Here is a 23,901-nt window from a genome sequence, read left to right on the forward strand (position 1 = left end):
ATAAATGCTCTTTTTCCCTTGAATTTATTCTTGTCAGCCCATGAAGTGCCCTTACCCTGGGCATGCAGAAAAGGAAGGACCAAAAAATTAAATTCTATGTAGGGCTTGAGAAGAAAAGAAGTAAGCACTGTCTGTGTTGTATGCTTAGGGAGGGGGGACACCTAGGTATTTGTATATTTTTTAATACCTGTCCCATTTTGAGCAGTAGGTAGTAGGAGGGTGAGACAAAAGAGACTGAGTGCTCAGGAGGGCGGAAAGATGATTAGAATGGTGGTCATGCCATCGTGCTCACAAATCAACACTTTAAGCCTCTCTTACAGTCATATTAATATCATATTGTGCTGATTGAATATAGTCTCCTCTCATCTTTGGGCCTCCAACAGCTGTGTGATAGCACCTCACACAAGTTTTAGATGGTGTGAAGTCTCCCAGAGGCCCTATCATTTTGCTAGCACTCCTCTAACCTGTCACAGGCTCCTCTGCTTTACTATGTTGCTGCTTTCCATCCCAGCTTTTTTATTTTGCTTGCAGACTACTGTTGATCTTGCTAAGTGACTGTTGATCACTCAGAGGGACCTGTCCTTACACCCTCTCCAGAGAGGACTGGTACCAGCAATCATAATGTGAGACTACCCAGAAATATCCACTCACCCAACAAGCTAGAGCAGTGAGGGATGACATCCAGCTGCACACCCACATTTCATCAGGGAGGTTACATTGGGCTGGGGTTGTATCAGAGTGCTAGTGGCAGACACAGGCAGGCTGGAAAGCCAGGTACTGCGGGACACCCATGAGAAGGCATGGTCATTGCACGTCACTTCTTCTGGGGTAGGAGGCATCTAGGCTTGCTAACCAGAAGGACAAACGAGCAGTTTCCAAAGGAAGTGTGATAATGCTCATGAAGATGACATGACATACTCAGGCACAGAAATGATTTATGAAAGCAAAAGATGTCAATGAAAATAAATCCTAGTTCACCCACAAGAAATCTGAAGTTCAGACACATCCTCATCCTCACAAGAAATATTCCTTTTTACTCCCTGAGAGAATCGAGGGTTCCAGCACTTGATCTTAATAGTCTTCTATTAATAAAGACTTAATAGTCTTCTCTATTACAGTCATGTTCATATAACTAGAGAACAGGGCTTAAAACACACGGCTGAATGACCCATTTCCAGCTGATAATTACTTATAATTAGTACAATCAAAAAATTTTGCAGGCAACTGACTGCCTAAAATTCATTTGTGTGGAAGATTTCCTGAATAACTTTCTGTAACAAAATCACAAAAATTACACTCTAGTCACATAAGATTCACGAATGAATGTGGGAAAAATTTATTTGTAATTATTTGCTGCTAGTAGTTGGCCCCTCTAAATGTTCTGTTCAGTTTAACAGACCGAGGCTGTGATTACACAATCATGGATATTAATTGTAGAAAAGAACCAGAAAATTCTCTTCTCTAGCTGAGTACTGTTGTCCCCCTCTCTTCATGATTTTCCTAACAAAAAGTTGTGAGGAATTTCTGCAGTGTCTATGCATTCCTTTAATGGTTTATACTTGTCTGGTCTCAAAATCTTCAGCATTGCTTCCAGCATGTCTGCTCAGTTGAAACTATGTTAACGACAATAGTTTTTCTACTGCTTACGGAGATTGACGCTTTCTTTGAAGGCTCCTTGCTCATTTAAATCTTTGCCTGGTGGTTAATAAGCAGTAGTACATGCCTGTGTGACAGGCATCAGTGTTCTAGCTGTTTCGTCCCACATGTCTCGCTTTGGTTCATTGTAAATCATAATTCACAGACAAGACACTACTAAAACTTGCATGAATGAATGTTCTGAGAAACTCGAAATGCCAGTTAGTAAATGATGGTCAGATGCAATGTGTTGCTGCTTATTCAGGATTGTAACTTCTAAAATAAATTGGTCTCAGTATCTAAACCAGCTTTTGTGACACTAAATTATCCTGAAGAAACTCTGGAAAGTCTCTGGTTACCACTGACTATGTCTTGTGTCTGTATGACAGTAGCCCAACGTCAGGCAAACAAAGTGGTGAAAGTGGTAACCCACTCTCTCTTAAACAGACTCCTTATTTTCAGATACATATCACTGGATAAAGCTTAAGCACAGCATTTAAGCAATTGCTCACCACAGAAAAGGAGAGAGGAAAGAGTGGGAAAAATCACCTTATGGTATCGTGTGCTGTGGTGCATTCAGGGAGTCTGACCACTGATATATGGAGCATCCTTCTTCCAGGGCTGCCTTATTTTACTCATTGGCAGATGATAGTGTTTCTGTTGCTAAGCACTGGCATTGTGCTTACCTGTGTGGACATGTACAAACAGAATCACTCAGCCAACACATTTACATCAAGAGTTTGATCTAGGAGGTGCTCATCACCTTCTGAAGATCTTTGGCATTTTTTTCAGAATCAGATGAGAGAAAAGTTACCAAAGACTTACAAAGGGGAAAAAGAAAGATAAAGGTAGTGTAATTTGCCCTAGATTTTACAGTACACATCACCTGAGCAGCAACTGGAAATTATTCTGAATGTTTGCATCCTTTTTTTTCTTGTAAAAGAGTAAACAGCCATTAGTCCTAATATGAGAAGGTATGAAACAGCCCAGTGTCAATTACTGTCTACACAAATGCATAGAAGAATAAACTTAAGAGAATTGGGGTATTTCAAAATTGGTACTTAATTAGTAATGCTCTTTCACTTGAGTTCAGACACACTAACTGTAGCTAACACTTAACCCAGAAATGTCAGGCTAGATTAGGCATGCACGATAGTTCAGGTACGGATATGGAAAGGTGCTTAACACTAACTGTGAAGGATGGATCAAAATGCGTACAAGAAATAAAGCATCTGTGCTTCCATATAGGATGTGAACGTACTGCTTAGAGTCAGCTTATATGTCTTCTCTAAAGAGCACACCTAACGTTAGAAGTGGAGAATTTCTGCTCTCCTTTTATCACTTTTCTGCCTTCTCTATCAGTCCTTGCTTGCCTTACCCCCTCACATGTCATCAGCAAAAACATGAGATCAAAAGGCAATGTTTTTCGGTCACTCCTGGAGGAGATGCTCTAAGTGAAAGGCTTGCTGGGCCTTTGCATCTCACCTATGGGGACAGTGCAAGGCAGCTCTGAGGGCTGGAGCCTGCTCTGCATTAACAGTTTCATCAGAGAAGGCATATGACATGTTTAAGAGAAGTTACTGAAACAGGACTCCACCGGATTTCTGAGTAGTCAGAGAGCAAAAGCATTGAACATTAGAGGACTCTCCTTCATCTCTTCCTCCCCACAGACTTCAAACTCCCGTTTTACAACAAGGATCTGCTCATTTTTTCTAATTGGCAGGGTGGAGCTTTTTATCTCATTCTCATTTGCAGAAAAGTTTTGATAGTTGAGCTAAGTTAGCTTCAGGCATTAGCATACTAGGGAAAATTTTAGGCAGAATGTTTCAAATTTGGTAGAATTATATGCTAGTGGAAAATATTTTATAAAGCTAGGCAACCTTAATGACAGTGATGACCAGGGCTGTATCTACACTAGCAAGTGGTGCGGACCAACAGGCACAGAACTGTACAGCCATGCAGTTGGACCTGAGAACCTCATACCCACACTACACACATACCAGATTCTTCTGTTCTAATGTGGCTTTAACCTTTGGACTGGCTCTGGTCTGATCCCATCAGCTGAATGACTGTTTGGGGCTCTTACGCCTGATATGTCTTCCAGGAGTTCATCTTCTAGTTCAGTTTCATGCAGAGGGAATCCAGCTCATGTTCTTGGAGATATCTCCCTGATGTGAACCACAGCACAGCGAGCTGGCATGGCTGAGAAATGTGCTGTAAAAGTCAATTCTCATCATAAATGAAACACTAATATAAATGCATGCTATCAGCATTAAGGATAATATTGCAAGAACTGTGACAATGTTATCCATCAAATGTTACCCTGTTCCCATAGCTTCTGGATATCTTAATCTTTCATTTGCTTTCACAAGAACTTATATGGCATCTCTCATGCTCAGAATTAGAGGTTCTGATTTCAACCTGATTTGGGGTTCAGCAGAAACCTGGGTTAATGACATTTGCCTATGTCCACTCTTCAGAGTGGAACATATGTGACATGATTGATCAGCAGCAGAGAGAAATATCAAAACAGGAACATAAATGACTTAGCCCTCAGTTCAGAGCAACTGACAAACGAAAAATAAATAAAAAAAAGTCCTAAAGTCGATAGGTAAGAGAAAAGTGGGAAGGGACCAAATTTCTTGCTCTACAAAGAGAGTGGATTGCAGTTATTTTATGGTTAAAGGTGAATCAAGGAAGACGTAGATGAGGGAAACATGGAAATTGCTCTGAGCTGAAAGATATTAATATTAAATCTGAACTGAGAAGACTTGTTCATGTGATACTATCAGAAACCAAATGAATTACCCATTTCAGGAACAGGGCAGCTTTGCAGACCGTAAGGCTCACTGAGTTGGCAGCTGGCATTCTTAAAGTCATTGTACCTGTAAAAATCCAACCAATAAAGTCTAATTTGATTCTCCTGGGTTTTTTTAATTTGTCTCCATTCATTTCCACTAGGATTATTGCGCAGTCTGAACTACTCATTTAAAAACTACTAATCCACAGAGCCCAGCTGACGCTCCCTCAGGTCAAAGCGCAAAGCAGCTCTTACCTTACATCCTCTCCAACCCCAACATATGCTGTGTGTATTTGCTTTGAGAATTAGGTGGTCATAGACTAGTTCCTCCTGAATTGCACCCCAAAATATTGTCTGTGAGTAACTGTCTAGAAAGGATGCATATGTGATGCAGAGCCATGCTGTTAGCTGTATTAAGTAGTAACCAAAACATTAGGTTTTACTTTGAACTAACATGGTGCACATTATAAAATCTCCACATGCTGGAAGAAAGAGTAAATCCTCTGTGGTTTACTCATAAATATTTATAGGATTATTCAGTCCATTGTGTAGTGAATAACCAAATGCATTCTGATGTAAACCAGCCCAGATCCTGTGTTTATATAGTCTATCTGACAGAACACAATTATAGAACATGTTTTTCTTTTTTAAATTTCTGCTTGAACTCCTTGAAGCACCTAGAATTTGAGTTTGGCAATATAGAACTGTAATTGTCCAGGGACATGGCATCTTACAGATTAGAAGTGCATGTATTCTTCAAGGACAAAACTATATAATGTATAGTTTATATCCACATAAATGCATTCTTTAAGGACAAATCAATATATTCTATATGTACATCCTATATTTTTCTCCTGGTAGGGAATTCTATCACAAACTAGAGCAAACCCACAAAAGCAACTTAAGTCTACGGATTCAAGAAAGGAATACCGCATTTGCTTTTTATTACTCTATTTTGTTAAAAATTAACTCGGCTCAGGTGTAGGATGTGAATGTTAATTTAAGATATTCGTAACTGGGGCAGTTGGCAAGGTCTGCTATTTCTGACAGGTGTAAACAGTCAGGCTCAGACCTAGATGTGTCTTGTCTTTTTGTATTTATTCTGGTTGTTCCCCACTATTTGGTTTATTTGCTGTTGAAAGTTATCTTTTATCAGAAAATCATAATCTGAGCCAGAGACTGATATGCTGATTTCAGCGACAAATTAGAAACTGAAAAATAAGAGATGAAAGGATTGGGAAAGCGAGTCTGTACTGTGCAGATGCACTTTCATTCTCAAGAGCCTCTGTTTCCTCAAATGAAAGGAATTCTGACAAAAAAAGGGTTTAATTCATCATGGAAATGTGCAAAACTTTTCAAGGCAAAGTCTTTGCATATGCTAAAGGCACAGATGATGTTCCATGTAAAGCATTACTTTTATCTTTATTGTTTTGAATATGTTGGATCATAAGAATGGATGCACTCCAACTGCCACTTCAAAGCTGTACAGATAATCCCACATCCCACTTGCTTTGTTTGCATTTTAAATTTTGCTCAAGTAAAAGCAGAATCAAAGCTCATACTTTATTCTCTGAAAAACTTCTGTACAACCTTCCTCAAAAGTCCAGCTTGTCTGCACCAGAGTAAGATACAAAGTTCCTAAGTCATTTGAGGATTTTTCTATTTACTATGTGTGTTTGCCTTATTTTACATGATAAAGTGCTTCATTTTCTCACTGGATTGAAGTCATCAATCTCCACCATGCTCAAAAATTCTTCCTCTGTAGGTCAGGGGGCCCCTGATCTGTGGCGCAGGTTTTGGTGTTGAAGCAGGAGCAGCCAGAGGAATGTAAGTGTTTCTGATGCCTGTGACAGTCCTTGTCACTCAGCCTGCAATGCAGGTGTCAACAAAAGCAAGGTCAGACCCCTAGTTGCAGGACATTTTTGCCTGTTCTAGTCCCTGAGCCTGAGAAATGGGTCTGGAAGCAGGCAGCCTGTCCCCAGGTTTCTTATCACCCAGCTGCAGGATCCATGGGCTGGTGCGGTGCCTGGGGTGGCTTGCTCAGAGGAGAGAAATGTCTGCAATTGCAAAATTCCTTCATTCACTGGTAAAACTTCCCAGGTGACAGGGAGCAGAGAATTCTGGTGCCTCTTCATCTGCCAGCTCTCTCCATTCCCTCTTTGAAGTCAGGCTCTGAAGGAGACCCCAAAAGATACAATCCCCACACTGACATGTACCACTGAAAGACTCTTCCCCCCGGAAAGAGGTCGAGAATATTAATATGAAAGTGAAACAGTTGGTTTGGAAGGGTTTATAGATCAAGTGCTTTTCAATGTCATTTCTGTTCAAAGCATTTCAAACACAAAAATAAATGCAAGTTAGGACAGCAAGTAAATAAAGCCTTTTTTTAGATGACATTATTCCCTCAGATTTTTTGATATGCAATGGCTAGTAGTTAGAAATAAATATATCATGGTGATGCTCCTTTGGTCTTTCATGAAATCAGACACCCTATAAAAAAAAATGTGTGGATGTATTCCTTTTCAGCAGAGGCAAGACATCTTCCATCCCCTCTGTAAAACCCTACAAAGAAATGAGTGTCTAGAAACATGCTATTTATTGTAATGAGTGCCCTAGGTTCAATAGCACTGCTAGGAAATATGTGAAAGTCCTGGAAACTGCAAGGTCTAGGCAATCTTCTCCTTATTCATTGTTTCTTATATAAATTCTTTATCAATGAGCACCTAGGGGCTTATTTTTCACTTGCATCAGCTTTACAACTGTGTATTGCCATTTATTTCACTGGAATTATTTCTGGTGAAAATGGTGGTGTGTTTTAGTGGTGTTAGTTTACAGTATTTTAATAAAAACGAATGACTCCCCTATGAAAAAGAAAAATCCCTAATCAGCTATTTTCAAGCAGCACCTCTAGACTGAAACTAACAGACCAAAAGAGAAAACACCAGTGGCTATAAAATATTCTTAGCCTGGAGGTATGAGACTCTGCCAATATAACATCATGAAAAAACAAGTCTCTGGGAGATTTCAACATTATTTATGCTTTTTGTCTACAGGTCTCCCATGGAGTCCCATCTCCCTTGTCTGGGGACAAAATTCACAAATTAGTAAATTAAGAAGACTTCCCAAAAGGCTTAAAACTGAAAGCAAACACCTAACTCTTTCAGGCACTCTACTATAAGAGTAAATTGGACACCCCATCACATTTGGTATAGGAGTTGAAGAGTGTGTTTGTATGAAATAATAAACTGACATGGTACCAAGCAGTCACATTTCTGTGAAATTGAGTATATTTCCTCAGCAAGTCCTGGAGGTGAAGTATGAATTCTCGTTAATGTGAGGCTGTGCGTAATCTCATAACTGGCCAACGCAGCTTCCCTGTACCGATAAAAACTGGACAGGCAGTGTGGAAAACAGGGGAAGAGATAAAAAAATAGACCAAAATAGTCCCCAACCCTGAACAATTTTTGTAACTGCATCAAGCACAAACACCATGGAAATGTCTTATTTTTGACAGTGAATCATGGAAAACCCAAGAAAAGAAACTCCACAGCCCTCTTGCTTCCATGGGCTACATGGCAGGAGTAAATAAAATGAACCAAAGCACAATCCCAGCCACCCCAGGGTAAGTGGTGTGGCTGGCATGGCTCACACCTTGGCACCTATGTCCTCCCCATCTGTCTCCCTGCACAGCTCAAGCAGGGTAAGTTCATTGCCCTGGCTTGTAGACATAGTCCCCAACCTTCACTGTGCCCACCACTGGTGGTCAACATGGTCAAAACCATGATGCTAATGTTCACACACGATGGGTATCAGAGGGTGATGCTCAAATTCATTTTCTGGACCTGTTGGGTTCATTGGTCTAGACTGGGCTATTGAAATTCTTCAATGTACACCAAGAGTGTTGGCAACATGAGGACATCCTGCTAATAAGTACAACCAATACAGACAGAAAGCAGAGCACTGGAGGGGAACGGTGAACTGCTCTTTTTATGACTTACATACTCCACTTTAGCTGACTGTGGAAAAATGAGAAGATTAAAAATATCCTGAAGTCTTTTGTGCTTTTTCCTTGTAGTCTAATTACTTGGATCATACTGTAGTTAAGTAAGATTGCTAGGGAGAGTTATATTATTACAATTATTAATTCAATATCATATGATAATAATAAGATAATCACACATTATACTCTATCAATATAATTTTATATTAGTATTCTAGCTCACATTGGAAAAATTTCCATGGTTAGGAAAAGCAGATAAACTGTCTGGTAGAACAAGCCCTGATTAAGGTCCCATCTTTACATCATTTATGTAGGATTTGCACAAGAAAATAAAACAGTTAAGGCCAAAAAGAATTTTCCTAATAGGAAAATTTCTCAAGACAGTACCTAAACTAGATAATTATATTATATATATTAAGCTTTCCAGTTGTAAGGGCCTCTCACAGATTTTATATTGACAAATGATTGTATTGTATCACTTGTTAAATCTTGGTAGCATGAGACAGATACGGTCCACATTACCAATGAACAACACGATGGCACAGGTAACAAGACTTTCATTACTGAAGACTGAAATGTGTTTAAATGCGGCTGTGGTTTGGGTCTGAAAATGAATTAAATGTGGCTTCCATCACTCTCTAAAAATAACAAGTGAAGCACAAACATTTTTCTTTTATAGTTTGGTTTTGGTCAAGAAAGATGGTTCATTTTGTACTCACATGGACACTAAACTCTATGCCTTCCAGAATATAGGGGAAGCTTCAAAAGTCTGCTGAATTTGGCTGATAGCCATGACTATGTAGTTTATGCAGATATATCTTTTATTTTCAGTTGTAGTAGATTTATTTGGCCTAGTTTTGGATCAGAGTGATAGAACAATTTAATCTATCATAGACTGTTGTTCTTACAAACTTTCAAGCAAATAAAGTACCAAAGAAAAAGTTTGTTGATAGTTTTAACAAAAGAAAAAGAATTGATTAAAACCACAAAAATGTGGAGAAAGCCAGAAACTTCAAACCTTCAAATATTATTTAAAATCTCCCCTTCCCACAAAAAAAAAGTGCAAATAGTGACAACAAACATTCATAAAGTTGTCTTCGGACAGGTAATATTGATCCTGGGTTGCTATTCACCTACACAAGAACTGTTGCTGTGTCTTGGGCTGATAGAAACAAGGTTAGGGGGCTGGTTTCAAAATCATTCTCAAGTCTTGTGGATGTGAGGAACTGAGCATTAAATAGTGCCTGTAAATTTGGCCATGTGGATAGAAAAACTATTTTGAACCTAAGAAGCAGTAAGATGTTAATAAAATCTTTGTTCATAATTGTAAAATTTAAGTGTGAACGGGGGTTTTGCATCATATTAAGATTACCATATTTTTCACTGTATCTCTTTGTATATCTTTTTTAGTACAGAGTTAGCAATGCAAACTGTCAAAACATTTGATATGTAAGATACTAAAGAAGAATTTGATTAAATAAAAGAAAAATCCACTATTTTTTTCCCTCAGGTTTGACCGGGAGAGAGTGAAGAGGTAAGCCTTAATGCAGCAGGTCAAGCTGCCCTCACTGAACACACGAATGTGTGGCATATGAGGCGCCCATGGCAAATCTCACGACAGTGCCATCTCCCTGCCCCACCATGTGTCTAGGCTAGAGAGGCCCTGTGGTGGGATGGGTGAATGACTATGGGACATGACACGTTCATAGTCCCAGATGCTGTTCTGCATTTTGGGTGGGAAAGGGATCTTTAGAGGATGCTTAAGGGGGAGCTGAAGTAAATTACTTTAGTAAACCTGTGTATTTTCCTTTTTTTTTAAATTTTTTTTTTTTTTAAGAAGCAGTCCCCTTCTCTATTTGAAAGTTTAAGGAATAGCATTAAAGTTGCTTTCTAAAGCAAGAAATGGTCTGGGGTAGCTGTTATTGCTAATGAAGTCTAAGCTAGACTCTTCAGACAAAACAAGAAAAACACATGCAAAAGAAGGTAGAAATGAACACCAGAACCAGAAAATACAGCTCCTCTTTCTAGCACAGCCTCTTATGTGTGAGGTCAGTGGTGGGAAACCCCAGTATGGCATGGCTTTCCATAACTCACTCCCACTCCTGGTCAAATGTACCCATAACAAAATGTTTAGAAAATCGATTTCAGCTACCAAAAGCAATGAAAGACTCATGGCAGTGAAGGAACAGATGCCTTTCTTTAGAGTTAAGACAGATCTCACTGCACAAGTGGTAGAGAAAATAAGGAAATAAAGTGGAGAAGTAAAAGAAATGCAAAGCTTGCAGTCCAGTTCAGACAAAGCTACTGCTCCTCTGTGGGCTGGTTTAGAGAGAGCACCTTCATGTAATGTTATCAGTGAAATCATTGTCCCAGGAAGAGGAAAGGGAGAAGAAGGAATAAAGAAACATGTAGGTCTTTCCAGTTCATTCCTGCTTGCCTGAGTAAAAACTCAGTAACCAGAGAGGGGGAACTTGGCAATCCCTGGCTGTTAGTAATGAGAGCTACCAGGAAGACAAAATTGGTAAGAAAAGCCTACAGGTGACTGAGAGGGTATTTCAAATATTCACTATGCAGGATTTCACTCTTGAAAAGTCTTTCTTAAAATCAGTGTATTACTTGAATAAACACTCAAGCTATCTGGTATGGGACCAGAATGTAGCTTTAGTTTTCTCTGTTAATCTTTATATTTTAACTATTTATTTGAATCTCCATATATGTACGTATGTGAATTATCAGGTGCATTATAAGTTAATAAACAAGATAAAAATAAATTAAACTAATCATAAATAAAAATGGAAATTATCATGTTCTTTTAAGAGGCTGTTTAATTATCCACCACTTTTTAGTGTCATTCACAATGATTATCAATTAATCTACATAGAAGGAATTTACATAGGAGGTAATGGAAACTTAAGCTAGAAAAGTTCCACATCACTAGGAATGACTCTTTGAAAAATCTTTACCTATATCATAGATTCAGACAGAGACCTAGTAGATGTCTTTTGTAACACCTGATTTATTCGATTATCATTTTCATTCAGACTAACATCAGAATTATGGAGTAACACCATTATTCATAATTTTTGTCCTTCCATGTGGGCAACTGTTTCAACTGAAGCCTTCTACATAATATACAAGGGTGAGAAGAAACGAAATTTGCTTTTCAGCCTTCTGCTTTGAGGTGATTTTGTTCTCTCAGAATACTTACTGATACCAGACAAAAACTTACTAGCTGAAAGTAATTCACATCAGTCTCCCTTTCAAGATAACTAACAATCTTACCTGTTCAAATCATAATCAAACCACAGCAAAGAAATGCCTCAAGTATCCATTTCACTCAATCGCTATCCATTCTGGACCTTCAGAGAACACAAAAATCCTTATATATATTTATTGCTAGCCACAACCTCAACATCCGTCCTTCTCACCTGTTTGTTGGTTTTCTTTCCATGACATGAGACTCATTTCTTTTGTTCTATAAAAGTGTATTAAAAGTGCTTATTCTCTTAGGCAAGCCTGGCAAATACTGAAAACAAGGTGAGTTTATCAGGCAGCTCTACATAAATTACTGCTGTGATATTGTAAAACATCACTTCTTAGGTACTTAACATACATCTTGACTGTACTCATGTATAAACTTTTTATTAGTCTCTCTTGTTATATTGCAGTGTCACCCAAACTCTGCTCTCTGTTACCTGTGTGAATGAGTCTTGTGAGATATAATACCCCCTTTCCTTCCTCCTCTATGCAGCTACGCACACACCTAACCTGTGAATGAAGGGTGTTGTGGCAGCCATCTACTCTGGCAGGCTCTGAACCAGGAGAAGAACAACTCTGGAATCACTACTGTAGCTCGATGCCTTTCCCTACATGCTGTGTCAGAGAATTTTGCACAAATTGGGCTGTTTTCATGCCCAGCACCTTCCAAGGGAGAGACAATAGGAGCTAACCTGAAATTTGCAGCCAAGGATGGAACAGCCCCATAAGGAGTCCACCATTAGGTTAATGGTTAGGTTAATGGTTGGACTAGATGATGAACTTCAAGGTCTTTTCCAACCTAGATGATTCTGTGATTCTGTACCCTGTTTCCAAACCAGTCACCTAAGTGGGTGCCAGGGAAGCACACACCGTGCTTGACCACGCACCTGCTGGTGGGGTTCCCTGCTCCTTTTTGCAGAAATATAAAAGAAACACTTAAAAGAAGTTTTACAACAGTTTCTGCAATACTAGACAGTGAACTAAGAACAATCAAAAGATATGCAGATATATTACAGCATTTGGTTCAGAAACGTTAACTATAAAAGTTTATGAAGGCAGCATTTACAGAACACAGGCCTTTTAAAACTACTCTGGACTGCAATCTTCCTAAATCAAAACATATTCTCCCAGAAAACCTTGTCTGTCTTTCTATGAGTTGTTCTGAGAAGAGCACACATGCACTGTGACTTTCTTCCTTGGTAAAAACCAAATCATTCCCTCAAAGCTTAAGGAGTATGAGCTGTGTCACTGCTTGTTTACTGAAATCCTTGCTCTGGCTTCTCATATTTCCCTAGGACAAAACAGAGAGCATTGCAAATCATCAGGGACTGCAGTCGAGAAAAAAGAATTCTTTCTGCAGTCAGGTCACATTCAGGCAACAAATTTTAATGGAAGAGCTAGGCTGTGAATTCAGTAGATGATTAAAAGAAAAATGTCCTGTCAGTGGAAGCTCACACAGAGATGACTTTTAATCAGTGAATATTTTTCCCCTGTATAAGAAAGTCTGGTCACATGGTTAACAACTATGATATGCAGAAAGAATCATTCTGATGAGTCTGAGTGAGCACAGATCTATTGCTGTGAGGATCAGTGAGATTGTAGCATGAGGCTTGCCCCTGGTTTGCCTCTGTCCTTTATACTATACGTAGAGACGCAGACTAAGGAATCAGACCCTTTTAGTAAAATATCTTTTCGTTACTTAAAAGCACATCTGTATGTAAAAATCAATTAGAATTGTGTTTTCTGGAAATAAAAAAAATCCACAACGAAGTCAAGCCTATTCAGCCAGAGCTGTCAATCACCATGCGAACACTTAGCCTAGAGAAGGAGTTCATTTCCTTGGTTGGTTTATCAACTTTGCAACTGGAGCAGACCTGATGCAGCAAACTGTTGGAGACAGAGCAGAGCTATTTGCACTGAACTGCAGCTTGGCAGAAAGGCATGAATTTGATTCTACCTTCTGAGGAAACTGTCTTGCACTGATTGCCACAGTTGTTGCTGAAAGCTCAGGAGTGTCCTGAGAGGCATGAAGACAAATATCCTTGGGATATTTGTGCACTGTGCTCTAGCTTTCTGAATTTCCATGATCTTTGGTGTCTCAGTAGCCCATCAAACAGTTAACAGCTTCAGACAATATAGTCAACAAAATATCCCTAAAGTACAAAGGAAATACTGCTTCCATTTTTCTAAATGAAAAATCTTGGATTTTCTTGTTCTCTGCTTAAATTGTTAATCTTTGTTACACTTTCCACTTTCTCTTATAATTTCCAAATTCCTAATGCATCATTCAGCATTCTGCACAGCACTAAACATAGCATGTTGGCATGCATGTTTGCCGAGGCACTTTAACATGTCTTTACCTCTTCTACTACCTCTCCTGCTTATTTGCAGAGATGGTGCCTTGTATTGGAATCAGCAGCCACAAAATTTACTGTGCACTGGGCTGCTGAAGTTCCCTGTTCAGTATCAGTTCAGGTTAACTTGAAAATACAGGAAATGGATCTGAATGAAAGTATTTAGCTGAGAATTACAGTGACTAAGTTGCAGACATATCGTCTATTACGCTACTTCTGCCCTGGGGGAGGTAATTTGGGGCAAAAGTTGAAGAGGAAAAAAATTGATATTTTCCAAATCTTCCATTTACTTCCAGTGTTTCTGCATAATTTTTATTGAAATATTAATGAACCCCCAAAAAATTAAAATAAGCAATTGACTTTTATTTTTGTTCTAAATATTTTTCATGTAAATCTTTCATAATACCTGCACACAATTTCATTGAATTTTTTGTATAATATTGAAAAAATGCCATAGTAATTTTCATGTAAAATAGAAAACCAATCTATATCAAGTACTGCAAAATGTCTAGAATAATTTAGTTCTCATATCGATTAGTTGACAAGGTGAAGGCACTACTACATTGCGAGTGCTTAAATTGCTGTCCCCTATCCCCTCACCTTTAGCTATCTTTGCCACAGAAGTTGCATAACTCTTTTTCACAAATCCATATCATAAGAGTTAATGAATAAATGAGCATGCAAATAACTATAATATTAGTGGTTTCAGTTGCTTTCAAATGAGCTGCTTGGAAAAACAGATGCCCCTGGAAAGGACAGCTGAGATGGAAAAACTACAGATTTTTCCTGATTCTGTCTCATATAGCGGCTTTATTGATCCAGACTAGTAATTAGAGAAACATACTTGTGTATTTTAGTACCTACGCACTACCATGCGTAATGGGGTCTAACTAAATCTAATGAGAAGGGACAAGGTCATTTCTAGAATGTAGGTGCAGATACAGTCTCTCACTAATTTTGTTTCTCTTGGTTACATTTTTTTAACACTGAAATCTTGATATTGGCAAAGGACTGTATGCATTCCTGATTAATACTATAAACATTGGAGGAACTGCACAAAGCATAAGGTGACCACTACAAAGAATTGGGGGTAACTTCAAAAGCCATTTGCACAAGTCGTTTTCTCTGCAGTCTGTTCCAAAGACTGAAAGCTCCTCTGTAATGTTGCTCAGGCTGAAAATGGTCTTCTGAGTTTTAATAATCTGGTGATCACTCTAAATTTACTAATGAAGCCAACAGTGCACCGTAACACACTATTCACATGGCTAAGAGACAAGTGTTCCTGGCTATGATGATGAAGAATAGGTATATCTTTCACACCCTCTTTGGAGTAATGTTGAAGTTCAAGTATGCAAACAATGCAAAGGTAATTTTCCATGCCATTTGTGAAACTGTTTATTATGGAAAAGAAGACATGTTAACTGTTTCCTAAACAAAAAAGGTGAAAAAGCTGCAAGAAAAGTTCAAGAAAAGACATAATACCTTCAGGACAACTATATTTTATTCATGTACCATTCCTGTAGCCCTTAATAATAAATTACCTCATGTTTTTCTATCACATGCTGATGTTAACCAGCTTTCTTAATCAATCACACATCACTTGAGGAAATGGAAAGAGAGCAAGGAACCTGGTTGAGCACTGGTGTCAGCCCCTACAGGGATTTTCTTTGGAGAACAACAGACATGATGTGCTTCCTAGCATCCTTATCTGTCCAATTACAAAAATAGCAGGGCCATAACTAATGGGAAAAAAAGGGCTGCTGCAGTGCCCTGGAGGAACCACATTATATGTTGATATCATTAGTCCTTTTGTTACATTTAAATGAATACAACCCAAACTGCAGCTCTGGCTGCCTGAAGGGAGGGACAAAAGCTGCTCAGCAACTTCTTTTGGAGAAGCTCCCAGAGCTTTTCAAATGGCATAGAGAAGGCAATCTTAACATTAGGGATAGAGCCATCCAAATTAACCCAAAAAGGATTCAAACTTATGGCTCAGTAGTAAAAGCTTGGTCAATGATCTGAACTTCATTAAGTCACTCCAGCACTGCCCCTGATCTTAGTCTCTCTATAGCTCAATAGTCACGTTTCCCTTGATTAATTATTTACATGGGACTCATAAACTCCATTTTAATGTCTGTTGTTCTAAATATGGTTGTTAATTAAATTCTATCTTTTTTCTCTTGAAAAAAAGCATTTAAGTCTACCAAATGTCATAATTCATTTTTGTATTAAATAATCAACATTTGGCAGATTCTTTGAAGACAGCAGGGCAGAAATAATTCACAAAGTGTGTCTACTGGTTTTGGCTGGGATAGAGTTAATTTTCTTCACAGTAGCTAGTATGGGACTATGTTCTCGATTTGTGCTGGACAGGGATGTTTTAGTTACTGCTGAGCAGTGCTTACACAGTGTCAAGGCCTTTCCTGCTTCTCACACCGCCCCACCAGTCAGTACACTGGGGGTGCACAAGAAATTGGGAAGGAACACAGCTGGGACAGCTGACCCCAGCTGACCAAAGGGATATCCCACACCATATGACGTCAGGCTCAGCATATAAAGCTGCGGGAAGAAGAAGGTGTGTGGGGGGGGAAGTTTGGAGTGATGGTGTTTGTCTTCCCAAGTAACCGTTATGCGTGATGGAACCCTGCTTTCCTGGAGGTGGCTGAACTCCTGTCTGCTGATGGGAAGCGGTGAATGAATTCCTAGTTTTGCTTTGCTTGTGTACATGACTTCTGCTTTGCCTATTAAACTGTCTTGATCTCAACCCATGAGTTTTCTCACTGTTACTCTTCCAATTCTCTCCCCCATCCCACTGCGGAGGAGTGAGTGGCTGTGTGGGGCTTAGTTGCTGGCTGGGGTTAAATCACAACAGCAAAGCAATTGCATGGAGTCAGTATGAGGTACTGACTGGTGACAGATATCCAAAAATAATGTAATCAGGTCACATTATTTTTAATTTCCTTATGGAAGTGATGCTGTACATTCTGGGGAGAAAAACACACATATAAGACATCAGAGACTTGTGAGGAGAAAGTAAGAGGAATTAATTCCTCAAAAATAAGAGGAACTAATGACCTTTATGACAGGCATGATTGCATTATTATGAATCGTCATAATAGCAACAAAAATTCAAAATATTTGAAATCATCCTACTGGGTTAATTAGAACAGGAGAACCTGCAAATGTAAGGATGTCAAGTCTAAGAATATTAATGATTAGATTTTTTTAAGCATTCAGCATGAATTTACATCAATAATTATGAATCTTTTGGACAGGTAAGTACTATTTTTACAGAAAGTGAGGTAAGAGCTAGAAATTTTTTTTTTTTTTTTTTTTTTTAGCGTAACATGCCTCATGAAGTTCAACAAGGGGAATTGCAAAGTCCTGCACCTGGGGAAGAACAACCCCATAGAACAATAAATGCTGGGACCTCCCAGCTGGAAAGCAGCTTCGCAGAGAAGTACCTGAGGGTCCTGGTGGACACTACATTGAACATGAGTCAGCAATGTGCCCTTGCCACAAAGAAGGCGAATGCTATACTGGGCTGCATTAGACAAAATATTGTCAGCAGGTCAAGGAGGGTGGTCATGTTGCTCTGCTCAGTGTTGGTGAGACCACACCTGGAGTACTGTGTCCAGTTCTGGGCTCCCCAGTACCAGACATACATGGACATACTGGAGAGACTCCAGACAAGGGCCACAGGATGATTAAGTGACTGGAGCATCTCTCACATAAGGAAAGGTTGAGAACTGGGACTGTTCAGCCTGGTGAAGAGAAAGCTCAGGGGCGGGTCTTATCAACACCTGAAGGGAAGGTACAAAGAGAATGGAGACAGACTCTTCAATGGTGACCAGTGACAGGACCAGAGGCAATGGGCACAAATTGAAACACAGGAAACATCAGGAAACACTTCTTTACTGTGAGGGTGACAGAGAACTGGTACTGTCTGGTTGCCTAGACAGGCTGTGGAGTCTCTCTCTTTGGAGATACTCAAAAGCCATCTGGATATGTATACATGGAAATGATACACTATTTATAGATTCAGGAACTAAAAGGTGCACTGAGAAGACATCTTCTCAGGATATGTATTTTAGTGATTATATTTTATATACTCTTGTTTTCTAACTCAAATCCTGAAGACAGTGATCATTTACATGTGGTTTTGTCATCTCTTGCATGCAGACTCATAGTTAGATATACCCAGATATGAAGTCATCCACCTCTAACTTACTATATAATGATGCAAGCTGCCTCCACAGTGTCACACTGCTGTACCCATATTGGATGCGTTCCTGTAGCACAGTGAATGCAGGCTTCAGACCAAGGCAACCAATACTGAAGAAAACCAACTTCTTTACCTTCAAATTCCTTTAATGGTTTTGGCCCCAATGGTCTCTAGAGCACCACAGAAGGAGTTTCAGACTAAAACTATGGTCAGCAGCCCCACTACTTCAGATAGTATCTTCACTCCACCATTTACACAAAAGACAGACTTTTCTTGGAGGCCAGAATGAGGCCAAATATAAATGAAATTAATTGCCACAATACATAAAGAACATCTCAAGACTTGCAGATCTGTAACACAAGTTCAAGGTTTTTTCAGCTTTCTTTTCTGTCTGCACATGTTCAAGAGTGAAACAACATTCAGAAACAGCACAGAAACTCAATCCTTATCCAGACAGCGTGTCAGCTCCATGCCCCATTCACCATCTGGGGAGAAGGTAGGAGAACAACAAACATGAGACAGGTGTATTGCTTAATTTGGGGCTGGAGGTGCTGACACATTCCCGCATGAGGATGGTAGATGAACTTAAAAGGACAGAATGCCCCTGAATGGAAAACCACCACCATTTCTAGTTTCATCACCAGTGGAGTTAGCTCACCACAAAAGGGGATATTAATAAGAATAACAATTTATGAGATTAGTCCAATATTGCTTGCCTGACATTGTGTACTGTCATAAATGTCACTGTAACCACTAGATGTCATGTGAAAACATATCTCTCTACCATGTCAAAAAGGTAGGGGCAAGTTTCTTTGTCAAAGATTTAAAAAATAAAATGTTGGTATAAATCACTGACTTCTACACCCCTCTAGCTAAATAGGCCTTTCCTGTCAGCTCCTGCCTCAGTCCACTCTGAAGAACGAATTGCAGCTGGACATTTGCCCACTACAGCTGCATCAATAGGAGGGAATTCCCACATGCCTGGGAGTGTTCCTGGCATGTCATCACCTGTGCTGCTACATGGGCATGAGTTTGGCCTGCTCCAGCCAGTACTCTCCCGACACAGTTCCCAGGCACAGTTTTGGTCTGGAGAACAATCCCAGGGATTATTCCTAGTGGGTGGCTTGAACACACTAGCCTGTTTTGGAGGCTGAGACCATTAGTGGAGATGTGAGCTGTTCTGAGCCAGTTGGCCTCAATACCCAGTTCCCTTGGCATGCTTAATTTGTGTGTATAGATGTTTGTCCATCCTGCAGGAGAATCATTCGGACTCACAGTGACCACAGTATCCAACTCCTAGTTGGCTGCCAGGAGTATTTTTTCTTATACTTGTGATATTACAACTTAATTATATTCTGTAGAAAGTAACTCATTTTTCTGGCTATGTTTTGTGCTTGGTAGTGTTACTGGTAAGTTATTCCCCATTGATAAGTGCCTGACTTTACTTTAGGCAGGTATGTTCACTATTTTTAACTCCACTATGGAAAAGATTCAATACTCTTAATCTCTCTATATCACATCTTTGCCTGGCTTTACACTGTAGTGAAAACCAAGTGACTCTCCAGCAGTGTTTTTTCTGTAAGTGTTCCTCATTTGTAGGCCCAGCAGTCACCCAGAAGTTATACTGATTGACACTTATTAGAGGCAACAGATGGACCTCTGCTAAGTAAACCAGTACTTTTCTTCAAAATATCATTCATTTGGTCAGCATCAACATGCCAAACAGCTTGAAAGTTTTTAGGTTTAGGGTCTTTCTTTTCTTTCTTTCTTTCTTTCTTTCTTTCTTTCTTTCTTTCTTTCTTTCTTTCTTTCTTTCTTTCTTTCTTTCTTTCTTTCTTTCCTTCTTTCTTTCTTTCCTTCTTTCTTTCTTTCCTTCTTTCTTTCTTTCCTTCTTTCTTTCTTTCCTTCTTTCTTTCTTTCCTTCTTTCTTTCTTTCCTTCTTTCTTTCCTTCTTTCCTTCTTTCCTTCTTTCCTTCCTTCTTTCCTTCTTTCCTTCTTTCCCTCCTTCCCTGTTGCAGATTTTAGGTATGGCTCTGGGATGAGACCCAGACAGAAATCTGGTTAACCTCACCTTGTGCAACAAAATGTTGTGAGAAGATAGTAGCTCCCATCCCCAGAACAGTTGAGTTGTGTCAGCCTGTCACTCTGCCAAAACTAATTTGTTTTGCTTTTGCAGTACTGATGAAGTTATACGGCTGCTAATTCCAGAGCTATCTTGGTGAAACCTAGCTTGGGGATGTCTCTGCTTGACAGTGTAGATTACTATGATATTAGGTTCAGAGTCTAATAGAAAACTCTCTGCAATCACTTGGAGAACTTTTTAAATCTCAGGCTATTACAACCAGTGTCTACCTGTCATTTAACCTTCTCAGTGTGCATTATCTATTTTCAAATAACAAAAAAGACTGTATGAATGGTCTTTCTCAAAGTTGCTAAACTGTGACCATTTTGACTGCAATATGCCCTACGCATCAAATAAATGTAGATTTTAAACACACAATTTAAATATATTTCTTCTTTACTATTAATTGCATCCCACTCCCATATTTCTTTTGATTTTCCCCCAATTTAAAGAAATGCTTAATACCTTCAATTCCCAATCACTACAATAGCCACCCAGAATCAGGATGACATACAAAGCTACTGTTTCACCAATAAAAGATACCTTTTTTAGAAACAACTATAAAACAAATAAAAAAAGAGCCTTACTGTGTTAGAATTAAATAAATGACTGTCAAGCCTATTCCCTGAAGCACGTTCTAATGTAGTCACAGCTGCAGCATTCTGTGCATATAAAAATTTTTATACCAGTTAAAAAAAATTTTCAATAAAAAGTCAGCTTTCAAAAATGAAGAACTGCTGCTAGTGAGTTATATATCACTACAGGTATCCAATATTTACCCCTGGAGGGATTTCTTCTTACAGAGGCTCTAACTCCCTACCAAATGGAAGTGCTCACCTTCCCAGTCGTTTGGACAAAGGTTAGCATGATAAAATGATTTGTTATGCCAATAAAGTTTTTGTTACACTGTAAAATGGTTTGTTACGCTACTACTGCTACATAAAAATGTTATGAAAATTAAGTAGGTTGTAAGGTCCAAAAAGGAATAGGCTACTTTTAGGACTAGCTACTAGGAAAATAAAAAAAAGGATTTTCTGATCTACAATTCTTCAGTACTGTAAAAAGAACCTCAATGACCTTTTAACTAACAATTGAAATTCATACCCCAATTAGGAAAGCAGTTATGTATCCAAAATGAATGGAAACTTCCTCAGGTCAACAGTACTCAGAAAATGTGAGGAAACTGCAAGAAGTCTGTTAATCTAGTGGTGACTTCTGTCCTGTCTGACAGTAAATTAAACAAGCTGAAATTACAATTCAGAATGGAAACTGAAGTACAGACTCATGCTATGCTAATCATAACGTGTCACAGATGGGATAGCAAGATAATAAGACTTGAGGAAAACCTTCTTTGTGTATGGGATTTTAATTTGAATGTTGTGTGTATCAGTCAAAAGCAGTATCTGAAACTGGCAACTATTTAATTCACAGTTAAGCCTTGTAAGTTTTTGGCACATTTTGAACTTGCAATGAATTGTATCCAGAATTTATTTATGATTGTTCCAGGCAATTGGTCACTCCACAAGAAAGGGAAGGCCTGTGACATCAATGCTTTATAATTATTACATTATTTTTATACTTTTCCATTTTAAGATTTCTTTTAATTTGTACATACTAAATGTTTTTATTCTATTATTCTAATATTCTAATATTGTGTTCCTGTCATTTGGTAAATTTTGACCAGAACTGCACTGCACTGATAAGTGCAGAAGAAAACAGTTCCTGATTTCAACAGCCAGCTGTATTTCCAATGAACTCTAAATTTATCACAAAAATTCTAGAAAAATTTCTAACAAGAAATTTTTTTGTTATGGAAGTGAGAAAGTATTGGAAATATTTATGGTTTTCCCTCTTTAAATGAACCACACCTAAGTTTCCCTTGTACAGGCTCACTGAAGCAGTGAACGACTCTGCATTGAGGGGAATTTGCTGCAAATGGAGAGCTCAGGGAGAAGCTACCTGCTGTGAGTACCAGGCCCCCACAAGAGTAAGGAAGTGGCATTCAGTTAAGATTTCCAGATCTAGTGTGCAAAATTCTTCTGCAAGGTCTGCTTTCACAGAAACATTATAATGCATGTTGATATACACAGGGCTGGATCTCAAGAGAAGTGATTTTGTCCTCACTGGAAAAGATCCTGACTCCAAGTCTTTGCTGTCTTACAGTTTGTGTAGGTACTTGTGATGTCACTGGTGCCTGAGAAGCTGATAGACCAGGAACAGGCAAATGGCTTGTGTAGGTGCATGTGATGTCACTGGTGTGCTAACCAAGACCACTAATTCAGACCTGGATTGTCAAGTGGAATTTCATTAATCACTGCTGTAAGATTTAAGTTTATCAAATTTTGTTTAAAAGCAGTGGCAAGGAAAAAGCACTCAGCATCTTCCAAAGGGCATTTAGTAATGCAGAGAAATTATCTCGAACTTTTAGACTACTTTATTTTAGACAGTTGGACAAGATGATAGATGTAACCATATACACTGATATTTTTCTTTCAAAAGAGAAATGTCCTTATCTTGAAAAAATGTAAAAACTAAAATTTGAAAATAATTTTAAACTAATGAGTGAGAGCTATCCTGTAGATCCCTTTTACTCTGATAGCAGCAGTTATTTACTGGTCAGTTAGTAAAACAGCCCGAAGTACTGAAAAGACGAGGAATATCCAGCCTTTCTGGTGGCTCGGACCAATGAGTTCACCTGACTAGTAGGTGTGGACTGCAGACCGAATCTCTTCTCCCACTGTCTGACAAGCATTGGTGGTCATGGTTAGGACCTTGAGCCATGAGCATTTATGTTCTCAGAATAGGTCTGGACATCTGTGGTGTATCATACGTATGTGCACCCACTTGAGGTGGGCTGGTTGCTACGTACTACACACAGCTATGTAGAGAAAGATCTACCATTTCTACAAGTTCACACACAGCTCATGCCAAACAACCTTTTAAACACAAGCAGAAGCAGCCATTGGAGTGAGGAAAGACTGTGGCCAAGACTGGGCTGTTGCTCCCAAAGCAACTTATCCAGCCCCAGAGCTTACCTGCACTGCAGACTTTTTATAATGACTTCTTATATTTGCAGTTTTTGACTGATATTGGAACTACAAAATGTGGATCACATTTTGGTATGTAGAGTATTCTGATAATGCAGAATTCCAGGAAAGAACAAATAATATGGTTCAATATAAATGAGTACTTCAATTCCTAATACTCCTCTGACCTTTTTCAAGTGTTACATCCACACCTCACTTTGGGAAGAAACTTAGTCATGTATCATGTAAAATATATCTACATTCAGGGCTGAATAAATACCGTCATTAATTGTGAACTTTGGAAAGTTTTAGGCAAATTAATTTTGGACAAGTCTGCTCTCCTTTGCTGTACATGTCTCAATGAATGAGAGCCAAAAACTCGAGTTTATTTTCACCTATCCCAGCAAAGGCCAGACTGGGGGACAGAGCTTTATAAGACATAAGGAAAGAAAAGACTAGTGCACATTTTAATTACATGAAT

At 38.9% G+C, this 23,901-nt stretch overlaps 1 protein-coding gene across 2 annotated transcripts in view; it reads right to left on the reverse strand.

Annotated features, from left to right (window-relative positions):
* Window positions 1–23,901, reverse strand: part of NKAIN3 (sodium/potassium transporting ATPase interacting 3) — a 398,856-nt gene that overhangs the window by 66,867 nt on the left and 308,088 nt on the right. The window lies entirely within an intron of this gene.

The sequence above is a fragment of the Strix aluco genome, chromosome 1, assembly GCF_031877795.1.
Source record: "Strix aluco isolate bStrAlu1 chromosome 1, bStrAlu1.hap1, whole genome shotgun sequence".
Lineage (NCBI taxonomy): Eukaryota > Metazoa > Chordata > Aves > Strigiformes > Strigidae > Strix > Strix aluco.